Here is an 11,380-nt window from a genome sequence, read left to right on the forward strand (position 1 = left end):
CCTATTGAGGAACGCAGAACTCTTCGGTACTCGCGAGTGCGTGCAATTTGGACGCCCATCGGTGTATTTGCCATACGCAATCGGCACTATAACTTGAATTCTGACGTCATTTTAAGCAACGTTCTTGTGAGACGCGGATCGCGTAGGGCAGACACCGATGAGCGCCTCTTGCACGTGCTCAATATGCCGTGGAGTTCCGTGATAGGCAAAGCGTCTATGCAGGTCCACTCGGAGCGCATGTGGCTGCCGATGGAGCCGCATTGGAATGAAAACACTTTATTTCTCGTTGTAAATTGACCGTCTCACAACCCCATTAACGAAATAAAGTAGTTGCAGCGAACTCTTACCCAAGAAAAAAACAACTCAAAGAAAGTATGTGTGGCCGCTTCGGACGACAGACTCTTCCAATTCTTTCACCTATTCTCCTTCTTCTGTTTATCCTGTGCGTCACGCGTGGCGCGCTGCGGCTGTTGGGTGGCTCGTGCCGCCAGGTGCTACCTTGACGAATTCATGATCCGTTTCCCAAGTACGACGTCCATAATCGGGGAGGAGGAGTGCGTAAGCATCGGAGAGCGCGCGAACTTTGAAGGTGGGTCGAACCGATACCGACCAGTGGCGTAACCAGGGTGTGGCGCACACCAAGCCCGTGCCTCCCCCTCCTCCTCGATTTCCTTTTTTTTTTCCTTGCAGACCAATAAATGGACATTCCACCACCTCTGTCTGCCCGGGCCTAACTTATGGTCGAAATGGTGCTTTTCCCTCTCCCGAAAAACATTTCTGCCTGTGCCCCTAATACCAACGGTTTATTTCAAGAAGTTATTACTGCCAGAGGCTTATTTCGATTGGAGCGGGGTAGGATCTGATCCACCTGTTATACATGTTCGTGCGTGTATATCGCATCTCTATCTTCATCATGAGCATCGTCAGCCTGAATCGCCCACTGCAGGACAAAGGCCTGTCCCAAGCTCTGCCAATGAACCCAGTTTTTTGCTTCCGGTCTTATAATCTCATCCGCCCACATTATTTTAAATGCGAAGCGTTTCTTAGCGAACTTCGGTGACATTGAGTCTATCTATCTATCTATCTATCTATCTATCTATCTATCTATCTATCTATCTATCTATCTATCTATCTATCTATCTATCTATCTATCTATCTATCTATCTATTTATCTATCTAGCCACCTGCGACTTTTAGCTCTCCTGGCCGTTTGGATAATGGTGTCGATACCAAACTTGGTATGGCATAACATTACTGTATGAAGAACATAGTTTACTAGTCATAATATGAAAATCATGAAATGGATGTCATGAATGTCATAATTTACATTTAATGGTCCTGCAGCTTTTGCGATGGTTTCGTTCACATGGCATGTTGCAAAATGACGAACAGTAGCGACAGACCCTAACACGAAAATCATGACGTGCGTGTCTTGTAACAACATGACCACATGCCACGCTCATGATACGCTGACAGCCGTTTCGCTATCTTCACTTATACCAAATTTGGTATTACGGGACGTGAATAGGTGACGAAGGTATGATACTGGTGCAAACATGATAAACATGAGGTGCATGTCATGTAACAACTTGACTACATGCTACGCTCATGATGTGCTCGCGGCCGTTTTGATAGATTTACACGTACCAAACTCGGTATTACGTGACGCGAACGGACGACATAGCTAAATGACACATCTAAACATGATAACATCGACATGCGTGTCATGTAGCAACATGACTACATGCCACACTCACGTTGCGCTCGCAGCCGCTTCGCTAGCTTCACGTATGCCAAATTTTGTATTACGTGACGCCATGGATGACGAAGGTATGTGACTGGTGCAAACATGATTATCATGAGATGCGTGTCATGTGAGAACATGACTACATGCAACAGTGAAGGCACCAATACACTTCGACATGACGCGGTGCGCGTGCTCGCCGGCGTTCATTTCGTTACGTCACGCCAGCGTTGCCACGCCAGGCGCCGGTCCTGCCATATACTCGCAGGGGCACGCCGGGCTGCGTTGCTTTAACGCATGCGCGTTTCAGCACGTCCGGCGTCCCTCCGTCACGATAAGAGGCAGACGCAGCGTTGTATGGGTATTCATCGGCGCGAAATGCAGCGTGTTGCATTTCGCGACAGTTGCCCTCAGGCCGCGCCGACGGACGCTGGTCGCGCCTGGCGTCAGACTCGCGTTTTTCTACCGCGTAACTGTGCCCAGTGTCCGATCGCGTCAACGCTACATTGGAGTATATTGGGCCCTTCATGATGCGCTCACGACCGTTTTGCTAGCTTCTCATATACAAAATTTGATGTTACGTGACGTCAATGAATGACGAAAGTATATGACTGGTGCAAACATGATAATCCTGACACGCGTGTCATGTAAGAACATGACAACAAACCATATAGCGTGCTTGTGGTCGTTTCACTAGCTCCACATATATTAAATTTGGTATCACGTGACGTGAATAAATGAAGGTAAACGACGCATCCAAACATGATAATCATGACACGTAAGTCATGTAAGGCATCATTTACCTTCACCTCGTAGCAGTGTGGTGATTTTAAAGTGACATATCACCCTTTCTGATTCGTGCTTTGCATATTATCGATTCCCACTGTACGTAGGATCTGCCAATTTTTTCTGTGTCACCCTCACGCGCTTGCCTTCTCTTTGAATGCAGTTATTTACCTACAATGACCAGCGGTTATCCTGCCTACGCGCTATACGTGCCTGTCCTACGTCCATTTCGTCTTCTTTATTTCAACTATGATATCCTTAACCCCGTTTGTTCCCTGACCCACTATGCTCACTTTCTGTCAATAAAGCGTGTATATATGTATGCATGCAAGAGATCCGCGGTTTAAATCCCGGTGCCGCGCAGTTCCCAACCGGATTTAAAAAAATCCGCGGGTTGATGTAACTGCATTAAGAGGCCTGGGGTGCGGCCTCACCGGTAGCCACCGCCGGGAACGCACTCCCTCACCAGAGAAGGATTGGCCACCCTGGTGCAGTATCTGGCCACTACCTCCCACATGCATACGTCCAATAACTCACGGCCCTAAGACGCCACCGCCACCGCCGATGTCCGCAACCACATCGCGCAAAATTAGAAAAAAAGAACCTAGCACCAATGACACAGTGGGGCTCAAACCCGGGTCCGTTGGGTGCCAGCCTAGTATTTTACCACTGAGCTACACCGGTGCTTGTGACTTGTTATCACAACTTGTGCTAGGCCGGCTTGATGTTGGGAAAGCAATCACGTTAATACGACTTACAAAAGGTTTTAAAACAGCGAAAGAGCAACCAGTCGTCGCACAATGCGAATAGCGTAACGAGTGGGCCATCCAATGCTCCAACCCAATTACAAAGGCTTGTTGTTGTCGCCCTGTTAACTGTGGCGCATACCCACTTCAGCCATAATTCCTCATTGTTGTCAGCCACTGCATGAACCATTGGCACAAAATTCCTTGCAAGTGTTTAGCGGATACCAGACTTCTCAGAAGAATGACGAAAAATAGCATAGCAAATGCCAGCATACTACCAAAAAAATTGTATTAATAATGCCGAAGTGGGTATCAAGCTTCTGTGCTTGCAATAGTTACCCAATGTATGCTTGAAAAAGCTCTGCAAGGCTGCTCTTCTAGCTTTCGCTGTGACTGTGCTGCGCCTTACGCGCAGGCCTAGCATTTTTTATTTGTTCGCTCAAGATGCTCCCATTGACATAGTTTTCTACTACAATTTAAAGAAGAAGAGCAATTCAATCCTGCAGGCATTTAAATATCCTCACAGTGTTCGGTGAAACGGCATAGGTAGTGAATTTTCAGAGCACCCGCTTCTATTGCTCATGGATCTTGGTTAACCACCAGCCTTTTCCCAACAAGTAGAGGTGCGTTCTAGCCATATTCTTGGCTATGTACTTGTCCCTAAAGTTGAAGATTTGCAAAGGTCTCTGGGCGCACCTTGTCCCACTACAGCCTGGTAGAATGGTGAAGCATCTGCTGCTGCTATAGGAGAGCAGCGGCTGCCAGGTATCTGTCAATAAATAGTTGAAATGGGTACAAGTGCGTCGTCAGCACAGTGGCATTTCAATGTGCTTGGGTGGATGCCAACTGTGTGGGACATTGTCAGCAAGGGACAAGCAAACATAAAAATAATGTCAATTTTTTTCAGTATATAGGGCAGAAGGGTGTCTCTGCTCATGTTCCCTTTCTTCACCTCTCCTGCTTGGTCTACGGACTGCTGTATGTATTAAATAAAGAAAAAAAACTCCAGAGACTGAACTCGAAGCGATTGTTTAGGTTACCGCCGTAGGTTCCGCATAACATAGCCAATCCTTTGTGCCGGCCAAGTTGGGGAGTAACATTTCAAAGGCCGTTCACACGTATTGACTGTGACTCGCCAAGCTTTCAGATGCAGCCGCACTATGTAGACTTGCCTGCTTTTTCAGATTTTCTATAAAGCTTATAAATTTGGGTTTTTTTAAATATCGTCCAGGTTAAAATACGTTGCTTGCAAAAAGTTTTGCTTCTAGCAAGAATTGCTTCTGTTGTCACTAGAGTCCTTGTTGTGGTACATGTCCACTGCTGACCGTGTCCTACGCCAATAACTGTTTGTAAAATGCATGTTTGGCATGAAGTGTGTGTGTGTCTGTAGGTGCATTCATGTTCTATAAAATGCTAAGCATTAGACTTGTGCAAATATTTGAATGAATATTACAGTATTCGAAATGAACGAATAGGTGTCTATTATATCACTCGTAACTCCTGCGAAGGTGGCTTCATTGCAGGGGAGAACTGCTAAGCCGCAAAAACATTATAGTACTGGAAAGGTTATTGTCATAGTATTGGAAACATTATAGTATTGGAAGGCGCCACGGGAGCGGCCGCGTCAGCAGCACGGGTAAGTGAGCTCTGCACATATCTACCTATAACTTTAGCAATTTCAGTTCTAGGAGGGTCAGAGTGGTGTCTATTTGTTCTTGAAGATACAAGGAGTTAAACCGCTACAAATACTGCTAATACCAACGAAAATTTTAAATTTTAGGAGCGGAAAACAGTGTGAATCTGTGAAAACAACAACAGTCGGACCACGTGTTTTTTACGATCGCTTGTAGCTTCGTTATTATTCTACCGGGAAACTTCTTACTTATAAAGTTGAAAGTCCTTAGGGTAGACCTAACGCTACTGAAGTTTGATCAGGCTAGGTTTAATAATTCAAGAGTTATTCTGCAATCAAAATTAAGCCTAATCACTAAAAAGTATAAATTGGTAATATCACCTCGCAAACGCATTTAAATTTTGTCCGCTTAATATAATAATAAATCGCACCCCATAGGCTACCAGGAGGCCCAATTCCGTACACTCTAGGCCCTTAATTAAGGTGATAATCAGCAAAAAGCTCATTTCAATTAAACAAACTTTCAAAAAGAGCTACAAACGCCACCGAAAAATAGCTAATATCTTCTTTTAGAACACAACAGTCCGGTTTTTTCTGTGTAAAAATAATTTTGATAGCTTAAGGTAACCGGAAGATACAGAGTTAGAAAGAATCTAACGAAAACCGCTAATAAACGTGTGGCGCCCGCGTCATCCCTCGCTCAGAGGAGGAGGGTGGCTCACTGCTCGGGAGAAAGGTACGCCCGTAAGATCAAAGTCTTGAACCACGTGTTTTTTTTTTTCTTACGATCGCTTTTAACTTTGCTAATAACCTACCGGGAAACTTCTAACTCATACAGTGCAAATCCCTAATTGTAGACCTGTCGCCGCTCAGGTTTCATCAGGACAGGAGTAATAGCACCGGAAATATTTCATGACCAAAATTAAGCCTAATCACTAAAAAGATTAAGTTGGTAACATCACCTCACAAACGAATTTAAACTTTGTCCGCTTAATATATCAACAAACAGCACCCCATAGGCTAATCGGAGGCCCAACTCCGTACTCTCTAGACCCTTGATTAAGGTGGTAATCAGCAGAAATCTCATTTCATTAAAACATTTTTATAAAAATAACCACAAGCTTGACTGATACACCGCTGAAACCTACATTTAGAACATAACAATCCGGGTGCGGTGATGGCGTAGTTGTTAGAGCATCCGCCTCGCATGCAAGAGGTCTGTGGTTCAAATCCCGGTGCCGCGCAGTTCCCAACGGAAAAAAAAATCCGCGTGTTGATGGAACTGCATTAAGAGGCCTGGGGTGCGGCCTCACCGGTAACCACCGCCGGGAACGCACTCTCTCACCAGAGAAGGATTGGCCACCCTGGTGCAGTATCTGGCCACTACCTCCCACATGCATACGTCAAATAACTCACGGCGCTCAGTTCCCAGCAGCTGCGAAGCAACTGATTATGGCGGCGGTCAGATCTGCAACGCAGCAGAGGGTGCTAAAAATCTCTGAACTACAGGCCGCCATTGGAACCTGAACTTTGCAACGTTTAACGCTAGAACCTTATCTAGTGAGGGAAGTCTAGCTGTATTATTCGAGGAGCTAGAGGGTGTTAAATGGGATATAATAGGGCTCAGTGAGGTTAGGAGGACAGATGAGGCCTATACTGTGCTACAGAATGGGCACGTCCTTTGCTATCGGGGCTTGGCAGACAGAAGAGAACTGGTAGTGGGGTTCCTAATTCACAGAAACATAGCTGGCAACATAGAGGAATACTATAGCATTAATGAAAGGGTGGTGGGCATTGTAATTAAACTGAATTAAAGATACAAGATGAAGGTAGCACAGGCTTACGCGCCTACATCCAGTCATGATGACGCTTCAGTTGAAAGCTTCTATGAAGACGTGGAATCGGCAATGAGTAAGGTAAAAACACAGTATACTATAGTGATGGGCGATTTTAATGCAAAGGTAGGGAAGAAGCAGGCTGGAGACCAGGCAGTAGGAGATTATGGCATCGGCACTAGAAACACCAGAGGAGAGCTACTAGTAGAATTCGCAGAAAGCAATAATTTGCGGATTTTGAATACCTTCTACCGCAAACGAGAAAACCACAAATGGACATGGAGGAGCCCTAATGGCGAAAATAAGAACGAAATAGACTTTATAATGACTGCACACCCAGGAATCGTGCAGGATGTGGAAGTGGTTGGCAAGGTACGATGCAGTGTCCATAGAATGGTACGGTCTCGAATTCGCCAAGACTTGAAGAAGGAACGACAGAAACTGATACGCAAGAAGCCAATCAACGAGCTAGCACTGAGAGCGGAAGTACAGGAATTCAGAGTGTCGCTGCAGAACAGGTACTCGGCTCTTAGTGAGGAAACCAACCTTAGCGTAGATACAATGAATGATAATCTGACGAGTATCATTACGGAGTGTGCAGTGGAAGTTGGAGGCAGGGTAGTTAGACAGGACACTGGCAAGCTTTCCCAGGAAACGAAGAACCTAATTAAGAAGCGTCAAACCAAGAAAGTGTCAAGTACAACAGATGAAATAGAACTGGCAGAGCTTTCGAAGCTGATTGTTAGACGTAAAGTATGCGATGTAAGAAGGTATAACATGGAGAGAATTGAACACGCTCTGAAAAACGGAGGAAGCGTCAAACCAGTGAAGAGGAAACTTAGGATAGGCAAAAGTCAGATGTATGCACTAAGGGACAAAGAAGGCAAAATAACTACCAAGATGGATAGGATAGTTAGAATAGCGGAGGAGTTTTACAGAAATCTGTACAGTAGCCGAGACAACCACGACCTTAATACTATAAGAACTAGCAGTAACCCAGATGACACCCCACCAGTAATGATAGAAGAAGTCAGAAAAGCTTTGGAGAGCATGCAAAGAGGCAAAGCTGCTGGTGAGGATCAGGTAACATCAGATGTGCTGAAAGATGGAGGACAGATTGTGTTAGAAAAACTAGCAACCCTGTTTACGAGGTGTCTCCTCACGGGAAGGGTACCAGAGTCTTGGACGAACGCTAACATCATCTTAGTACATAAGAAAGGAGATGACAAGGACTTGAAAAATTACAGGCCGATCAGCTTTCTCTCTGTAGTATACAAGCTATTTACGAAAGTAATTGCAAACAGAGTAAAGAAAACATTAGAACTCAATCAACCGAAGGAACAAGCAGGATTTCGAACAAGCTACTAAACAATCGACCACATTCATACTACCAATCAGGTAGTAGAGAAATGCTCAGAATATAACCAACCACTATACATAGCCTTCATAGATTACGAGAAGGAGTTTGATTCAGTAGAAATATCAGCCGTCATGCAGACACTGCGGAATCAGGGCGTCGATGAAGTATATATAAACATCCTGGAATAAATCTACAGGGAATCAACTGCTACCATAGTTCTTCTTAAAGAGAGCAATAAAATACCAATCAAGAAGGGTGTAAGGCAGGGGGACACAATCTCCCCAATGCTATTTACCGCATGCTTACAGAAGGTTTTCAGAAGCCTAGAATGGGAACAGTTAGGGATAAGAGTTAATAGAGAATACATTAGTAACCTGCGCTTCGCCGATGACATTGCATTGCTGAGTAACTCAGGGGACGAATCGCAACTCATGATTACGGAGTTATACAAGGAGAGCAGAAAGGTGGGTCTTAAAAATAATCTGCAGAAAACGAAAGTAATGTACAACAGCCTCGGAAAAGAGCAGCGCTTCGAGATAGGTAATAGTGCACTTGAAGTTGTAAAATACTATGTCTACTTAGGGCAGGTAATAACCGCAGAGCCTAACCACAAGATTGAAGGAACTAGAAGAATAAGAATGGGGTGGAGCACATTCGGCAAGCACTCTCAAATTATGACAGGTAGATTGCCATTATCCCTCAAGAGGAAGGTATATAACAGCTGTATCTTGCCGGTACTTAGCTACGGAGCAGAAACCTGGAGACTTACAGAGAGGGTTCAGCTTAAATTGAGGACGACGCAGCGAGCAATGGAAAGAAAAAAAAAGTGGTAGTTGTAACCTTAAGAGACAAGAAGAGAGCAGAGTGGATTAGGGGACAAACGGGGGTTAAGGATATCATAGTTGAAATAAAGAAGAGGAAATGGACATGGGCCGGGCATGTAGCGCGTAGACAGGATAACCGCTGGTCATTAAGAGTAACTAACTGGATTCCCAGAGAAGGGAAGCGGGTTAGGGGGAGACAGAAGGTTAGTTGGGCAGACGAGATGAAGAAGTTTGCGGGTATAAATTGGCAGCAGCAAGCACAGGACCGGGTTAACTGGCGGAACATGGGAGAGGCCTTTGTCCTGCAGTGGATGAGTCAGGCTGATGATGATGATTATGATGATGTGTACACAAATAAAATATATACCATTCTTCAAGAGGCGGGTTCATCAACTGCCTATAGATATACACCATGAAGCATCTTCGATGTGCTTCGATTCTTTCCCGCATTTCTCGCGCCCTGCTAATTCTTGCCATATGTTAGCTATCTATGGAGTGCAGCTGATTGTGAATACACGCGTGTAAGAAGCCACGCTCGCACAAGATACCATCGTGGGCTGGCAGTTGCACGAAAACATGTATAAAATATTTACCTGTGCCCTTTAGAGCCTATGGGGATGCACATTCGCCGGAGAATGCACTAGAAGTGTCGGCCAGCTTCTTTGAGGTATAGTCACCTGTGCCAGTGAAGTGACCTCGCGGTGCTGTCAACAAAACCGTTCTCGCTGCGGAAGTGAATATGAACGGGCGCTTTCATGTTTCCTAAATTCCGTTTAACACAGGTTTCTCCCTCTCGCATGAACGCGCCATGCGTCTATTTGTTCGCTGTTTCAAAACCGCGTGCACTGCCCGCCTCGGCTCGTCTAATCAGCAGGACAAGTCGCCCTTCATCTCTATCTCAAAAAGTCGCGTAAGTGTTTCAGCTAACACGCGATAATATCGGCCCGTTCAAAGAGATCCAAGTTATCTGCCACTTCTCGTGTGCAGGGTAACTGGCCCACAATGAGTTATTTTAAGTGGTGAAATTCAATGGGCGGCGTCGATTGAGCCTGCCGGGTCCGCGACCACTGTCGTTTCGTCGCGCCTCAAGAAGCAGCGCATACATGAAAGTATACCACGTACTTGGTGAAATCGGTTGTTAGAATGGTGCAGCAGCTCTATTAGTCGTGTGCTGGTCGCATATATGCAGCCTTGCAATCCAGCCAATCACAAGTGAAGCACAGTTCGCGTTTCCTTTAACCCGGAGGAAGGAGTACGTCAGCGCAGTTTACGACACTTCTGCAGCCTGCGTGGTAGCTTGAATAACTCTAGTGACAGGTTACCTACCACGAAATCAATCAAGCCGCTTTGCGCACAACTCCGCTGAGGCTGTTAGCGGCGTCTCAATCGGCTAACTTGCAAATGACTGGTGGTCTTTTTCTAAATCTGAATGGTAGTCTTTCTCTAAATTTGTGTTTTCGAATCGAGGTTGTAGCGTTCTGGTGGGTAGGCATTTCACATGGCCATACTGGTGCTCACTTCAAGGTCACGAGTTCAACCATGCAGCGAGGGGGCCGCATTCCGGGGAAAGCGATATGGTTGAGTTGAAATAACAAGAGAACTAGAGAAGTGCATGAGACCGCCATCAATAGCTGTCATTGATGCTGAGATTTTGTATCTACAGCATACGGCATTAAAAGCTTGATCGGGGGTGATAGGGTTTTGCCAGCGGAGCACTTGCCGTGCAGTGGCCCACGGTTAACTGTACAGCGAGTGTTTCAATGTTACATTGGAGATAGCAGCGTCGCAAAATGGGCACGATTCACCACATATGTAGGGGCCACACTACTGTTGTTGCCGGAGACAAGTGACCGAAGGGGCGAGTTCAGTCATGACGCATATTTGCCAGAAAAACGTGCTTTCATCTCTGAAAATGGCACGTTTCTCAATGCCAAGTGTGTCCTGCCTGCTATGCGAGATATTCATATTCAGTGGTGCGCGCAGAACTTGCATGACGGCACGGGGCAGCAAGCAGCAAACAGAAAAGGGGTAACCTTCAACAAGTGCTTGTGTTTGCTGCTTCATGTGCCCCGCCGCGGTGGTTTAGTGGCTAAGGTACTCGGCTGCTGACCCGCAGGTCGCGCGCTCAAATCCCGGCTGCGGCGGCTGCATTTCTGATGGAGGCAAAAATGTTGTAGGCCCGTGTACTCAGATTTGGGTGCACGGTAAAGAACCCCAGGTGATCAAAATTTCCGGAGCCCTCCACTGCGGCGTCTTTCATAATCATATGAGGGTTTTGGGACGTTAAACCCCACAAATCTAATGTAATTTTGCTGCTTCATGTACCATCGTGTAAGTAAGTTCGGCACTTAACACTGAATGTGCCGGGTGAGGAAGGCCAGTAGTTTCTGAATTTTTTCATTGCAACTTTAGCAGTATTTTAATACTTATGTAGAGGATAATGACTTCACTA

General features: G+C 45.7%; 1 protein-coding gene across 2 annotated transcripts in view; it reads right to left on the bottom strand.

Annotated features, from left to right (window-relative positions):
- Window positions 1-11,380, bottom strand: part of LOC119168432 (beta-alanine transporter-like) — a 70,608-nt gene that overhangs the window by 55,966 nt on the left and 3,262 nt on the right. The window contains exon 1 of one of the 2 annotated variants that reach the window (XM_075866717.1): window positions 9,522-9,799. The exons of the other annotated variant lie outside the window; for it this stretch is intronic. The gene's annotated coding sequence lies outside the window, so the exon portion shown is untranslated. Of the gene's footprint in view, window positions 1-9,521; window positions 9,800-11,380 lie in introns of those variants that run through there. 2 annotated transcript variants of the gene reach the window in all.

The sequence above is a fragment of the Rhipicephalus microplus genome, chromosome 6 (assembly GCF_043290135.1).
Source record: "Rhipicephalus microplus isolate Deutch F79 chromosome 6, USDA_Rmic, whole genome shotgun sequence".
NCBI lineage: Eukaryota > Metazoa > Arthropoda > Arachnida > Ixodida > Ixodidae > Rhipicephalus > Rhipicephalus microplus.